The sequence below is a fragment of the Anabrus simplex genome, chromosome 1, assembly GCF_040414725.1.
Source record: "Anabrus simplex isolate iqAnaSimp1 chromosome 1, ASM4041472v1, whole genome shotgun sequence".
NCBI lineage: Eukaryota > Metazoa > Arthropoda > Insecta > Orthoptera > Tettigoniidae > Anabrus > Anabrus simplex.
In genome coordinates this window covers 509754144-509770249 of record NC_090265.1, presented here as the reverse complement: position 1 = coordinate 509770249, position 16106 = coordinate 509754144, and the positions used below count along the sequence as shown (strand labels likewise).

Sequence of the window (16106 nt, the reverse complement as noted above, 5' to 3'; positions counted from 1 at the left end):
GCTCTAACAAGTGGATGTGTTGATCCAATCATATCTTTTATCTTTGTAATCAATCTTTCACTGTTTAGTAAATTGAATGTCTTCATGTAGTTAATAAAGACAACAAAGTATTTTCCGTTTGGGTGCCTCAGAGCTTCTTCTATTTCCTCCATTAAGTATTTGATTGCTTTTATTGTATTTCTACCATGTACAAAATCAAACTGGCATTCAGGAATATTAGCTAAAGTCTCCAGTTTTGATGCTAGTATTTTGGAGTATAACTTGAAGATATTATTTTCCAGTGGGATTCCCTTGTATGAGTTGGGTCACCTGTATCCCCTTTCCCTTTGTATAGTATCCTGATGGATGATTTTCTCCAACACTGGTATTGTTCCAGACCTGAGGCATTCGTTTAGCAATTTTGTCCATACTGGTATCATTATCTCTTGTGACTGTTTTAGGTGTTCTTGACTTACTTATCATCTCTGCAATTTCTGTGGGTGTTATTTGCGTTATTTGTACCGATTGCTGTATTGAGGACCTTTCGTCCATTTTGAATGCACGTTATGTTCTCCTAGTTCAATACTTTTTTGAAGTGTGTCTCCCATCTGTCCATTGGGATTTCCTTTGGTCTTATGGCAATTTTCCTTCTGAGTAGCAGGAAGGGGTCCAACTTTGCTTCTTCCACTAATCTTTTTTGCCTCTGTTTCCAAGTAGTGGGATTTCTTCGGTGCCAAGAGTTTCTCATCATCCTTCCAGTATGTGGCGTATTCTAGTAACTCTCTTTCCGAGTCCCTGACCCTTGCCTCATGTAAAAACCTTAGAGTTTCTTTTCTTTTGTGGTAGCATTTGCCATCAAACCACGGCTGTTATTTTCTCTCCTTTGCTTGTCTCCCTTATCAGATCTGAGCGATTTGCGTTACTTCGTTTAGATGTCCTTCTTGTATTAGGTGTTCTGCTAATGTAAGTGCTTCCCTATTCTGTAGTTTTTCAGTGTCCAATCTTCTTGATATTTTTTTCTCTCAGTCTGTATACTTATTGGTAGAGGCATGATTTTTTCGCATTAACGATAATCGCGACAAAAATTATTTTGAAGCGATTTTGCTATATCTTTATGAATCATATGTTTCTGGTTAAGAAAAAATGGATATTATGTTCGCGAATTAAAGCGAATTAAAACGATAAGGCCATTTTAAAGCGAAATTCAATTATTTCGTGATAAGCGCGATATTACAGCGAAATCTGTAGTGAATAACGAACTTGACACTTTGTTCTAAGATTATGTATGAAAAGAAAAGGAAGAGCGAAGAAAGATTCATCAACAGGAAAGAAATATGTTACTGTATCATTAATGTTCTGGAAAATCTCTTTAAGACATGACATCAAAGAAAAGGGGTTGGCTCCAGGTTTCTTGCCAAACGAAATGTTTGGAATGTTGTTCTTGTGGTGGCTGGTAATCCCACCCCAACCTGTCTCCTCACGGCATTGTGCAATTCTGGAATCCCTAATGACGTCTACAAGCAGCACAATTGACTGGTGTATTTCGGCTTCGTGGTCAGGTAAAATTAAGAAAGTGATCACAGACAGTAGTGAAGATGGGTCGCTCGACAAGTGTTATGGTGCACAACAGAGCTAAACAGTTTGTGAGTGAAGGTTTATACGTTTCGGAAAGCAATAGTTTAGTGTGTAAATTTTGTAATGTTCGTATCGAGTGGGAGAAAAAAGATACTGTCTCAAAACATTATTTTAAAAATAAGGAACATTCAGAACGTAAATTTAGCACTCCAACAGTCAATCAATCAATTAATCAATACTGATCTGCATTTAGGGCAGTCACCCAGGTGACAAATTCCCTATCTGTTGCTTTCCTAGCCTTTTCAGAAATGATTTCAAAGAAATTGGAAATTTATTGAACATCTCCCTTGGTAAGTTATTCCAATCCCTAACTCCCCTTCCTATAAATGAATATTTGCCCCAGTTTGTCCTCTTGAATTCCAACTTTATCTTCATATTGTGATCTTTCCTACTTTTAAAAACGCCATTCAAACTTATTCGTCTACTAATGTCATCCACGCCATCTCTCCGCTGACAGCTCGGAACATACCACTTAATTGAAATAATAACATTAAGTTATTTATTAGACCACCTAATCAATACAAAATCGTCTTGGATGATTTACATAAATTTGTTCTATTCACCAACTTCATATCCTCAACGTGTTCTACAACTTCACCATATGCATCTGACTTTCGTCTTTTATCTTCAAGATCATGATTAACTTCGGATCTCTCGACTAACTTTGACTTTTATTCTCTCTTCTTTACTTTGATTATATACGATTTTTCGCCATCGTCTAATTATAACCGCTAGACTATCAACTTTACTTTTATGTAATCTTACTACTTGTTGTATAACAATCTGTTGTTTTATCCATTGCACTTATTTTAGCAGCCTTCTAATGTTAATTTTGTTAATACTTCCACTATTATATCTCATCACATTGTATTTTCAAACCATCATTGTTATTTTTAATGTTATTTTACTTCAAATCTCTTCAAGATTTTATAATTCATTTCATTACTACATGTTATTTAGACGCTTATTTTTAATTTAAGGTTAAGACTATGGCTGATGATGCCTTCAGGGAAGGCGAAACATGTACCACTATTAGTTAACAAATTTATGTAAATCATCCAAGACGATTTTGTATTGATTAGGTGGTCTAATAAATAACTTAATGTTATTATTTCAATCAAATATCATCAATACGGACCAAAAATGATATTTTTACATGTAACATACCACTTAGTCGAGCAGCTCGTCTTCTTTCTCCCAATTCTTCCCAGCCCAAACTTTGCAACATTTTTGTAACACTACTCTTTTGTCGGAAATCAATCAGAACAAATCGAGCTGCTTTTCTTTGGATTTTTTTCCAGTTCTTGAATCAGGTAATCCTGGTGAGGGTCCCATACACTGGAACCATACTCTAGTTGGGGTCTTACCAGAGACTTATATGCACTCTCCTTTACATCCTTACTACAACCCCTAAACACCCTCATAACCATGTGCAGAGATCTGTACCCTTTATTTACAATCCCATTTATGTGATTACCCCAGTGAAGATCTTTCCTTACATTAACACCTAGATACTTACAATGATCCCCAAAAGGAACTTTCACCCCATCAACGCAGTAATTAAAACTGAGAGGACATTTCCTATTTGTGAAACTCACAACCTGACTTTTAGCCCCGTTTATCAACATACCATTGCCTGCTGTCCATCTCACAATATTTTCGAGGTCATGTTGCAGTTGCTCACAATCTTGTAACTTATTTATCACTCTATAGAGAATAACATCATCCGCAAAAAGCCTTACCTCCGATTCCACTCCTTTACTCATATCATTTATATATATAAGAAAACATAAAGGTCCGATAACACTACCCTGAGGAACTCCCCTCTCAACTATTACAGGGTCAGACAAAGCTTCACCTACTCTAACTCTCTGAGATCTATTTTCTAGAAATATAGCAACCCATTCAGTCACTCTTTTGTCTAGTCCAATTGCACTCATTTTTGCCAGTAGTCTCCCATGATCCACCCTATCAAATGCTTTAGACAGGTCAATCGCGATACAGTCCATTTGACCTCCAGAATCCAAGATATCTGCTATATCTTGCTGGAAGCCTACAAGTTGAGCTTCAGTGGAATAACCTTTCCTAAAACCGAATTGCCTTCTGTCGAACCAGTTATTAATTTCACAAACATGTCTAATATAATCAGAAAGAATGCCTTCCCAAAGCTTACATACAATGCATGTCAAACTTACTGGCCTGTAATTTTCAGCTTTATGTCTATCACCCTTTCCTTTATACACAGGGGCTACTATAGCAACTCTCCATTCATCTGGTATAGCTCCTTCGACCAGACAATAATCAAATAAGTACTTCAGATATGGTACTATATCCCAACCCATTGTCTTTAGTATATCCCCAGAAATCTGATCAATTCCAGCCGCTTTTCTAGTTTTCAACTTTTGTATCTTATTGTAAATGTCATTATTATTATTATATGTAAATTTTATTACTTCTTTGGCCTTAGTCTCCTCCTCTATCTCGACATTATCCTTGTAACCAACAATCTTTACATACTGCTGACTGAATACTTCTGCCTTTTGAAGATCTTCACATACACACTCCCCTTGTTCATTAATTATTCCTGGAATGTCCTTCTTGGAACCTGTTTCTGCCTTAAAATACCTATACATACCCTTCCATTTTTCACTCAAATTTGTATGACTGCCAATTATGCTTGCCATCATGTTATCCTTAGCTGCCTTCTTTGCTAGATTCAATTTTCTAGTAAGTTCCTTCAATTTCTCCTTACTTCCACAGCCATTTCTAACTCTATTTCTTTCCAGTCTGCACCTCCTTCTTAGTCTCTTTATTTCTCTATTAAAATAAGGTGGGTCTTTACCATTCCTTACCACCCTTAAAGGTACAAACCTGTTTTCGCATTCCTCAACAATTTCTTTAAACCCATCCCAGAGTCTGTTTACATTTTTATTTACCGTTTTCCACCGATTATAGTTACTTTTTAGAAACTGCCTCATGCCAGCTTTATCAGCCATATGGTACTGCCTAACAGTCCTACTTTTAAGACCTTCCTTTTTATCACATTTATTTTTAACTACCACAAAAACAGCTTCATGATCACTAATACCATCTATTACTTCAGTTTCCCTATAGAGCTCATCTGGTTTTATCAGCACCACATCCAGGATATTTTTCCCTCTGGTTGGTTCTATCACTTTCTGAATCAGCTGTCCTTCTCATATTAACTTATTTGCCATTTGTTGGTCATGCTTCCTGTTGTTCGCATTTCCTTCCCAATTTACATCTGGCAAATTCAGATCTCCCGCTACAATCACATTTCTTTCCATGTGGTTTCCCACATAGCTGACTATCCTATCAAATAATTCCGAATCCGCATCAGTGCTACCCTTTCCCGATCTGTACACTCCAAATATATCAAGTTGACTATTATCTTTAGAAATGAGCCTTACACCTAGAATTTCATGTGTCTCATCTTTAACTTTTTCGTAGCTTACAAATTCTTCTTTCACCAGAATGAACACTCCCCCTCCCACCATTCCTATCCTATCTCTATGATACACACTCCAGTGCCGTGAGAAAATTTCTGCATCCATTATATCATTTCTCAGCCATGATTCAACTCCTATTACAATATCTGGTAAATATATATCTATTAAATTACTTAATTCTATTCCTTTCTTTACAATACTTCTACAGTTCAACACTAACAATTTTATGTCATCCCTACTTGATTTCCAGTTCCCTGTTCCCTTATCACCGCTCCCTAGGCCATCCCGTTTCCCTGAATGTACCTCCCTATTACCCTTCCAAACAAATTTCCTAAATTATACGTACCACTGCGGTTTAAATGAAGGCCATCCGAGCACAGATCCCTATCTCCTACCCACCCATTAGGATCTAGAAATTTCACTCCCAGTTTCCCACATACCCACTCCATAGTCTCATTTAAATCCCCAATCACCCTCCAGTCAGTATCCCTCCTACACAGTATTCCACTAATAACAATCTCCGCTTTCTTATACTTCACCCGTGCTGCATTTACCAGATCCCATACATCTCCAACTATGTTGGTACTTATATCAGCTTGCCTTACGTAGTTGGTACCAACGTGAAACACTACCACCTTCTCCTTCCCCTCCTCCCTCTCTTCTACTTTCCTCAACATCTGCCTCAACCTAATTCCTGGATAACATTCTACCCTGGTTCCCTTTCCTCCACACACTTTCCCCACATGTCTAACGATGGAATCCCCCATGACCAGAGCCTCAACCGTACCCACCTCATTTGATCCCCTCCCCTCCTGGTCAGCCCTATCTTTCCTGATAGCTGCAGAAGCTACTTCCTCCTCCTTTTTCTCCTTCCCATGACCCTGTTCCACCTGTCTTTTCCTATCCTCTACTCTACATTTCCCTTTCCTAGCTTTTCCCTTCCTCCTACTTCCACGCATCTCAGCACCAGTTCCCTGTCCCTCATCTTCCCTCTGTTGTTCTACCTGGAGTGACTCGTACCGATTTCGCACAGACACCTGTCCTGAATTCTGATCCTGAATAGCGCCCTTAGCCTGCAGTTTCCTTCCCCTTAGAACATTAGACCACCTGTCTTCTACAACTCCTCCCTTTCCTTCCCCTCCCAGCAGGCAACAATAGAACTCTCATTAGATATGAAAAAGAAAGCTAAGAGTAAAAAAATAGAATTTATTCATGAAATAACAGTGATGCTACTCAAAGCCAACATCCCGCTGGAGAAAGACGACCCTGCAGTTCGGAAATGGCTTCAAAAGTATGTATCAGGTATGTACAGTCTATCAATTAAACCTCCACAATCAACGATCAGTGATAGTAATTAAACCTTTAATGAAACATTTTAGAATTTTATTAAAGCAAAATTAAAGCGATATGGCAATATCTATTTCGCAAAATAACGCGAAAATTAGTATCCTTCTCACGAAATGGGTATGGATTTCATAATTGTGATGTTGGTCACAACTGGTATGTGTTTCCTTATCAGGGCTGCACCTGAGTTCCAGAGAACTTCCTGCTTCTGTATGATGATTGCAGTTCCTTTGTAGAAGACAAGGCCTATAGTAGCGTACTTGAACCATTGACTGCAAAGTATGTTTTTTCTTCCTTTTTATTTATTAGGCTGAAACCCTCCTCTAATAGCATTTCAAGGATCAGTTTTGACTTTTGGTTCAGTTTATCAACTCTATAACTGATGTCCCCTGCAATGATGATATTTGCCTTGTTACAGACTTTCTTAATTGCTTTAAATAATATCTCTATCACATCTTCTGAAGAGTTGTCTGGTTTACTATTTAAAGTTATCAGTGGCGTAGGTACTATTACTACATTTTCTTCTTTGTATGTCTTTTTCAATTTGCCTGCTGTTGCCTTCAAGAAACATGAAACTACTCCTTCTGTTCTTCCTGCAGTAGGTGCTGCATATGTGTGAATGCCATAGTATCCTGGTAAGCCAAAGTTTTCTAGTATAAATTATTTTGTTACTATTAATATACCTGTTTATTTCATAATCATTTGTGGGATTTGAGGAAGAGCATTTATTCAGTCCTTCAGTATCCCATAGAACTATCTTGATTGAGTGCTGCTCCTTTAAATTTTCTGTGGGAGAAGCAAAAGCGAAATCTTCGTACTAGAATATCTCTGGGCCAGAATTCTGGTTCTGAAGTAACCGTGAGGTATTGAAAAGGGATTCCTATTTTGAATGCCTTTTTCTGACCTCTCCTTAAGAGTTCCTTGCACTCTATTTGACTTTGGATTCCATTCCTCTGGAGAAATTTCTTCACTGATTCCGTAGTAGTGTTTGGATTGAGCCTCCCTACTAGAGCCAGGCTCTTTTCATTCTGGCTTGGAGTTAGTCCTTCCCAGGCAAAACTTTTTATGTTTTTGTTCCAATTATCACAGGATTCTTTGATTCCAGTATCTGTGTCCTTCTGATATGCGTTACCTTTGCCCGAGAATCATGATTGGCTGGGTTTCCTTCTTTTCCCTCTCCTTGTACATTTTGGAGTTGACTCTCCACTATTATTGCCTGAGTATTGTCAGTAGTTTTATTTTTTGATGAGCTATTACTATTTTCTCCTCTATTAAAGCACTTAGTTTGTTGGTTAGAAAGAACTACTCTTCAAAGAACTCTCTTCAAAGTTTGTGGTTGAAAATCTGTGGTCATAAAATGCAGATGCTCTCAGCTTGTATATCTGTTTGTAGCCAATAAGATTTGCCTTTTCATCTTGGTTTTCCTAATTTTTAATTTTTAAATCTAACTGGATGCAAACTGAGCAAGCATCTGTAACTGGATGTCCAAAATCTAAGTTGAAGTTGTAACTGAATATCCTGGGGGAAAAAAGTGCATTAAACTTTTAAGTCATCAGGGTTGATAGCATTGTACATTGTATGTAGTTTGTTGATACTGAGCTCTGAGCTTAAATAACTGACAGGAACAGAATCTTCACATTTTATACTACTAATAAATCTCATGACTTTCTCTTTATAGCAGTGAACTTCTCAGACAAGTAGTCTCCTGCTCGGTTTTCTTTTTTGATGAGAACCAATTGCATCCTCTTTTATTTTATCTGTTGTGCTGTAGAATGTCCTGTGAAAATTTTTAATATCACTTGTTATGAATTGAAGACCCTCTTGTACCTAAAGTGAAGAGAAAATTAATATGTTTTATTCAATCTACAAACATTAACTTAAGGAACTCGGAATGTAAAAGTAGTTTATGGAGACAGGCCAAAATTGAAAATATTACATATGTTATCATGTAACCTATATTAATTAAGGGCTATAATTAAATTACAAGGTAAACGTTACATACCTAAGCTCTTTATCTAAAGATCTTTTTTCAGTTTCCAGGAGATGTTTTTCTCTTCCTAGCCTTGTGGGAAGGCACTTGAATAGGACTTTGATCCATTATAAAAGTAAAAATTCTAAAGAAGGATACACCACCATAAACTAATAACAAGCTTACAATAATCATCATCATCATCATCTGTTTACCCTCCAGGTTCGGCTTTTCCCTCGGACTCAGCGAGGGATCCCACCTCTACCGCCTCAAGGGCAGTGTCCTGGAGCTTCAGACTCTTGGTCGGGGGGGATACAACTGGGGAGAATGACCAGTACCTCGCCCAGGCGGCCTCACTTGCTATGCTGAACAGGGGCCTTGTGGAGGGATGGGAAGATTGGAAGGGATAGACAAGGAAGAGGGAAGGAAGCGGCCGTGGCCTTAAGTTAGCTACCATCCCGGCATTCACCTGGAGGAGAAGTGGGAAACCACGGAAAACCACTTCGAGGATGGCTGAGGTGGGAATCGAACCCACTTCTACTCAGTTGACCTCCCGAGGCTGAGTGGATCCCGTTCCAGCCCTCGTACCACTTTTCAAATTTTCGTGGCAGAGCCGGGAATCGAACCCGGACCTCCGGGGGTGGCAGCTAATCACGCTAACCACTACACCACAGAGGCGGACGCTTACAATAATGACAACAGAAAAAGTGGTCATGTGACCCTAACCTGGCCATACTAATGGATGAATTGTAAATTGTTGTGTCTATTGTGAATTGAGAAAAGAGACTGTTCAGCAGTGAATACAGATTTTTTATAGCATATTTTAAGAACAAGTTTTTTGAATTAGCTCCATATAACACTCATATTTATGTTCAAAAGGCATTTAAGGCATTAGACCAATAAAAAAGAAATCCCAAAAAGTGGAGATTGTTGACTTTTTTATGACACACTTCAAACATTCTTTTTATTTCATGTCTGTACAGGTAATCTATAAGACACTGTGAGTCCACACAGTTATCATTTCAGATCAAAATCAACCTCAAAACAGAATGCAGGACAATTTTGTCTGTAAATTCACTTCTATGAACTCTCTCTTAAATATATACACAAATGTTTATGTATCATAATTACATTCACTCACAGTAGATTTGCTTATTTGTGTAGGATATTGGCAGTTCCTCAACTCAGTCATTTCAAAACATAAATTTCTAATCCTTAACCCATGATGCATCCTCATCATACAAAGAAGTAAAGCATAATGATAATTGTTACATTTTTATTTTGATATCCCAGCATGTTGATTTTGACTTTCCCTTTTACTCTACCAGACGGTAGAGAATCTAGCATGTTATTGGGTGTCCTAATGCTGAGTTTTAATTAATTCTTTCAGGTAATCATTGAATGCGCCATCATAGATCTTTTACATGCTGACATATGAAATGGAGTGCCAAATGGCACTTTTTCCACCCATCAAAAATTCAATTACCTCTCCAGTGTTTGAACCCTTGACTTTGGAACTCAGAGACTGATACTCTACCACTGATCCACAGAGAAGCCGTACTTATGATAACATTACTTATGGTAATTCTCACTCAACTCACTCCATAGGCTTCCGGGGGATGTGAAGTTCTTGTGTCGATCTCACAATCCTCTTTCATCCCTTTCAATCTTGAGCCCGCTCTTCCCAGTTATCAATTTGGAAGGTCTGGCATACCTTGTTGATCTCTTTCTTCCAGGTGCTTTGGGGTCTTCCTGAAGGTCTTTTCCTATTAAGTGATCCCTTGTATAGATCTAATGATGCTCTGTTATCCTGCATCCTCAGTACATGTCCAGCCCAGTGCAGTCTGTTGGATTCTATCACACCCATTATAGTGTGTTGTTGAGAGAGCATGTAAATCTCATAATTAGATCTTTTCTGCCAGCTTTGAGAGATAGGATCAAACCATGGGCCAAATATTTTTCTATAAACTTTATTCTCGAAGACTTGCAACTGTTGCTGCTCTTTCTTTGTTATACTCCATGTCTCAGAACCATACAGAAGTACTGGTCGAATGATTGTATTGTAGATAATCATTTTTGCATTCCTTGTTAAAAACTAGGAGTCTAATATAGGGCTCAGAGTAAAATGCCTTGTTTGCATTCTTAATTCTAGCTTGGTGTTCCTGTTGCATTTGGTTTTGCTCATCGATTAATACACCAAGGAATTTAAACTCCTCTACTCTTTTAAATATATATTTCCTGATCTTCAAAGGCAATCTGTCAACCTCCTCATGATTTGGTCTCTGCACAACCATGTAATGTGTCTTTTTATCATTTACCCATTCAATTTTTGCTGCCATTTTCTCTAGTTCCACAAATAGCCTAATTTCTAATTCATTGCAGCCAATGAGAACAATATCATCCACATATGCAAGGACTTTATGTTGTCTCCCCAATATGATGCCAGCAGGTACAAGAGCTAATTTCCTGATAATCTTCTCCAGTGCAATGTTAAATAGAAGAGGAGATAGTGCATCCCCTTGTCTCAGACCAGTTTTATTCTGGAAGGAACTTGATTTTCTGCCCTTGAGCAAAACACAGCTAACATTACCATCCATACACAGTTTGCACATGTTAATTAATTTCATGGGAAAGCCAAACTCCATCATGATTTTTCCACAGCCCTTCTCTATGGATTGAATCATATGCCTTGAAGAAATCTATAAAGAGATAATGAAATGACTTCTTGTGTTCCCACACCTTAATAGTCTTAATTGCAAATATGTTGTCTGTAGTGGATCTGTTTCTGTGAAAACCGTTCTGATAGTCCTCAATAACATTTTCAGCAAATGGTTTTAAATGCTGTAAAAGAATAAAAGACAGAATTCTGTAGGCCGCGTTTACAAGAGATATACCACGATCATTTTGAACTTCTTCCTTATTCTCTCCTTTATGAATTGGGACTCATGGTAATAATAATAATAATAATAATAATAATAATAATAATAATAATAATAATAATAATAATGGCACGCAGTTAGGGGCGCATAGCTGTGGGCTTGCATCCGAGAAATAGTGGGTTCGAATCCCACTGTTGGCAGCTCTGAAGATGGTTTTCTGTGGTTTTCCATTTTCACACCAGGCAAATGCTGGGGATGTACCTTAATTAAGAGCACGGCCGCTTCCTTCTCACTCCCAGTGCTTCCCTCTCCCATCGTCGCCATACGATCTATCTGTGTTGGTGCGACGTAAAGCAAATTTAAAAATTAAACAATAAAAAAGTAATAATAATAATAATAATAATCATCATCATCATCATCATCATCATCATCATATGGTCTCAGCTACAGTGCTTGCATTTTGACTTAATTCCATTTAGGCTGCCTGCATGCCAATTTTGACATTCCACTTTTACTTTACCAGATGGCTGAGAATCAGATCTCTGTAGGATGATCTTTGGCTGAATTTAATTAATTCTGTTGGATAAACCGAAATGTATCACCAGAAATCGTTCACATCCTAATATCGTACAAGCTATTTTAAGCTTAACCACTTCCTTGGGACTTAAACTTTATTTACACAAAGCAGTACTAGTACAAAATTAATGAGAAAAGTATATTTTTTAAGTCATGAACTCAGGGGGAATCGATAGCTTATGTGGTGATTGTGAGTGGTACAAATGACATTGCTGCAAATGAAGGTGAGGAACTAATTACGACCCTCAGAGGTAAGATTTCCAAACTATCTGACTCAAAAGTAATTGTAGTTAATGTGCCACCCAGGTATGACCTTTTAGAGGACTCATGTGTGAAGAATACATGATGTAAATATAAAAATCAAGAGATTATGTAAGAGTTTTAGAAATGTCTATGTAGTACATATTTTAGGTCTTGGCAGGTAAATATTCACTAGGCATGGGTTACATCTGAATGGTAATGGAAAAGCAACTCTCTGTAGACAAATTGCTACAATTATCAACAGAGATCTGCAAACTAATCTGCACTTAAGAAAACCCATACCACTAAACTGGCACATACAGGGAAACTTGCCAGAAAACCCAGACCCTTAAATCAAGATCTATGTACAAGGATCTGGGTTCCAGGGAAGTTCTCAACTCAGGAGTCAAATGTTAGCCAATAGCAACAGACAAGTTTTAGGGAAGAAGGGGGTCTGAGATTGCTCTTGGTAAACTGTCAGAGTGTAGTAAATAAACAATTAAAATTCGGTACATTGTTGGAATCTTACGAGACTGATGTGCTGATAGGAGTGGAATCGTGGTTGAGAGAAGGGGTGGGTAATAGAGAAGTATTTCCAGAAGGGTATACAGTCTATCGTAGAGACCGAGGAGATTAAATGGGAGGGGTGGTATTTATTCTGGTGAAGGAAACTTATTGTTCACATGAATGGTTTTCCGATGAAAGGGATGAAATATTAGGGATAAAATTAGTTTGTGATAATATGAAGGAGGTGGGAATTATAGGAACATATAGGCCTGGAAGAGAGGAAAGAGACATGGAAATATTTGAGAAAATAATAGATTATACTCATGAAAACAATAATAATGATATGGTAATAATTGAGGGAGATCTAAACTTGGCTGAAGTTGTATGGAATGGAGCTGCAAGTGAAGCCCATGAACAGAAACTGGCAAATAAGTTAATTTGGGAGGGAGGAATTACACAAGTAGTACAAGAACCAACTCGTCTCCATAACTTGCTAGATGTATTCTTGGTTAAACCATGGGAAATTGTTGATAAAACTGAGGTATTGAAGGAATAGGTGACCATAAGGCTGTAATAATGGATGTAGGACTTGTACCAAAAATGCTTAATAAGAGGGTCACACAAGACAAGAAATTATACAGAAAAACTAAAGTTGATGAATTTGGGACTTACCTTAAGTCACAATTCAGTTGTTGGATAAGTGAAGGGAGTAATGTGGATGCACTTTGGGCTAAATTTAAAGGAATCATTTGGGAAGGAGAGAAGAGATTTGTACCTGTTAAGAAGGGTAAAATGACCTCAGACCCTGTTTATTATACAAGGGAAATAAGAAAATTAAAAAGAAAATGTAGAATAGTAAACAGGAAAATCAAAGAGGGTAGGGAGAATAGAGAAACTAGAAAACAATGAGGAAACTAAAGAGAATTATATGAATGGCATACTTCAAGAGGGTAATGACTACAAAGGGAAATGGAGAAAGCTGTATTCATATATGAGGAATCAAAAAGGAAAAGGAATACAAATTCATACAATGGTGGGATAAGGGGGGTAAACACTATTTAACAGATACTGAGAAAGCAAATCTATTTAGTAGGGAATTCAGAGATTCAGTAGAAGATTGTCAGGAGTTGGAAACCATAACAGAGGATAGAGAGGGAGAGCCACATAGGGAAAAAAGAAGCTTCTCATTCACAAATGAATATATTTTCAGAGAAATCCAACTGCTTCAGCAAGGAAAAGCAGCAGGAAGTGATCAAATTACTGCGGAGGTATTAAAGACAATGGGGTGGTACATAGTGCCTTATTTAAAATTTCTCTTTGACTATGTCATAAATAATAGTGTAATACCAAAGGAATGGAAGGAATCTATAACAATACCAATTTATAAAGGAAAGGGTGATAAAAAGAAACCAGAGAACTACAGACCAAACAGCCTGACCAGTATAGTTTGTAAAATACTGGAGAGTTTAATAGCAAAGTACATCAGAGGGATGTGATGATAAAAATTGGTTCATGAGGAGCCAGTATGAATTTAGAAAGAAATTTTCTTGTGAGGCACAACTGGTGGGATTTCAGCAGGACATATCAGATCAGTTGGATTCAGGAGGCCAGTTAGATTGCATAACCATAGATCTTTCCAAAGCCTTTGATAGAGTGGAACATGGAATATTATTAAAGAAATTGGAGGGAATAGGATTGGACGTTAGGGTTATATGTTGGATAAGAACATTTCTAAATTCAAGGGTTCAGAAAGTCAAAGTAGGAAATAATATATCACAGGAAGAGAAAGTCTGGAAGGGAATTGCACAGGGTAGTATAATCGGTCCATTACTTTTCTTAATATATTCAAATGATTTAGGGAACAATATAACATCAAAAATTAGATTGTATGCAGATGGCATAATTGTTTATAGGGAAATAAATAACATTGAGGATTGTTCAGAATTACAAAGGGACCTTGAGAGTATCCAACAATGGGTTGAAGCAAATAATATGAAGGTTAATGGAGGCAAATCAATTGTTACAACATTTACAAACAGGAGCTTTAAAACTGAATTTGAATATACTTTGGATGAGGTAGTTATCCCAAAAGATGGCAAGTGCAAATACTTAGGTGTGAGATTTGAAAGTAATTTGCACTGGAAGGGTCATGTTGATGACATTGTTGGGAAAGCATACAGATCGTTACATGTCATAATGAGGCTACTTGAAGGATGCAACAAAGAATTAAAAGAAAAAAGTTACTTAAGTATGGTTCGTCCATTATTGGAATAGGCAAACAGTGTTTGGGATCCTCACCAAGAATACCTAATAAAAGAAATAGATAGTGTGCAGAGAAAAGCAGCAAGATTTGTAACAGGGAATTTCAGAAGAAAGAGTAGTGTATCAGAAATGTTAAAGGAACTTGGGTGGGAAACTTTAAGTAAGAGAAGGGAGAAAACTAGACTTATAGGATTATATAGAGCCTATACAGGAGAAGAAGCATGGGTAGAAATCCGTGAGAGGCTTCAGTTGGAAAATAATTATATTGGCAGAACTGACCACAGGTATAAAATTAGAAGGAATTTTAGCAGAAGCAATTGGGGTAAATTTTCTTTCATTGGGAAGGGCGTGAAGGAGTGGAACTGTTGATCCTTTCCCAAAATTTGTACAGATATTCAAGAAGAGAATAAACAGCAACAGAGAAAATAAATGGAATGTTAGAGGGCATTCGACCAGTGCAGGTTATTGTAAATAAAAAATGTGTGTGAATAAATTAATTCCATCCCCTGGTCTATGGAGTTTGGACAGCTGAAGTAGGGGACTGCCTGTAGTGGTGAAGTACAGTGGGGACTTCGAGGGTCCTGGGACCCCTACGGTAGCTGTGAAGGCCCTTCGGGAACACTGAAAAGTGGTGGCAAAAGGGGCTTTGGTTAAGACGCAGCAGGTCGTTATACTACTTAGGTTCCAAAATGGGTAAAAAAGTAAATAAATGAATGCAATGTAAATTTTAATCTTTTACCAGTTGTATAGTATTATTTGAAGTAATTCCGCATACTGTACATGAGTTGACTATGTTTGTAAGTGCAGGAGATATTATAAATAGAATTTTGTTAACAATATAAATTTATTAAGGATGAGCTATGTGTTTAATAGAAAAAATTGTTTGCGTAAATTGTATAATTATTGTATTCTAGGAAAATTTTCTTCTTCTCTTGTTGATTTAAAATTTAGTGCTTGACAATAATGTACAGTATTTTAGTGTACAATTTGCCACCAAGGTAGACGCCTCATTTGCAAATAAAGAGATTTTGATTTGATTTGATTCTTTCTTCTTTCCCAATACAGTCTACTATAAACACTTCAAGACACCCTTCTTTTATGAAACAGTAAAATATTTAGTTTTAAAACATAGGCTGTAAATACATATATTCCATTTCACTTCCAGTTCTGTCTTCAGTACAAGGTCAAATTAAGACCAACATAATGTCTCATAGTAATTGTCTTGCTTTCATCATCTATATGTTA

The 16106-nt window shown here is 37.2% G+C and overlaps 1 protein-coding gene across 1 annotated transcript in view; it reads right to left on the bottom strand.

The window, feature by feature from the left end:
• Nucleotides 1–16106, bottom strand: part of LOC136868493 (E3 ubiquitin-protein ligase SIAH1A) — a 53115-nt gene that overhangs the window by 35828 nt on the left and 1181 nt on the right. The window lies entirely within an intron of this gene.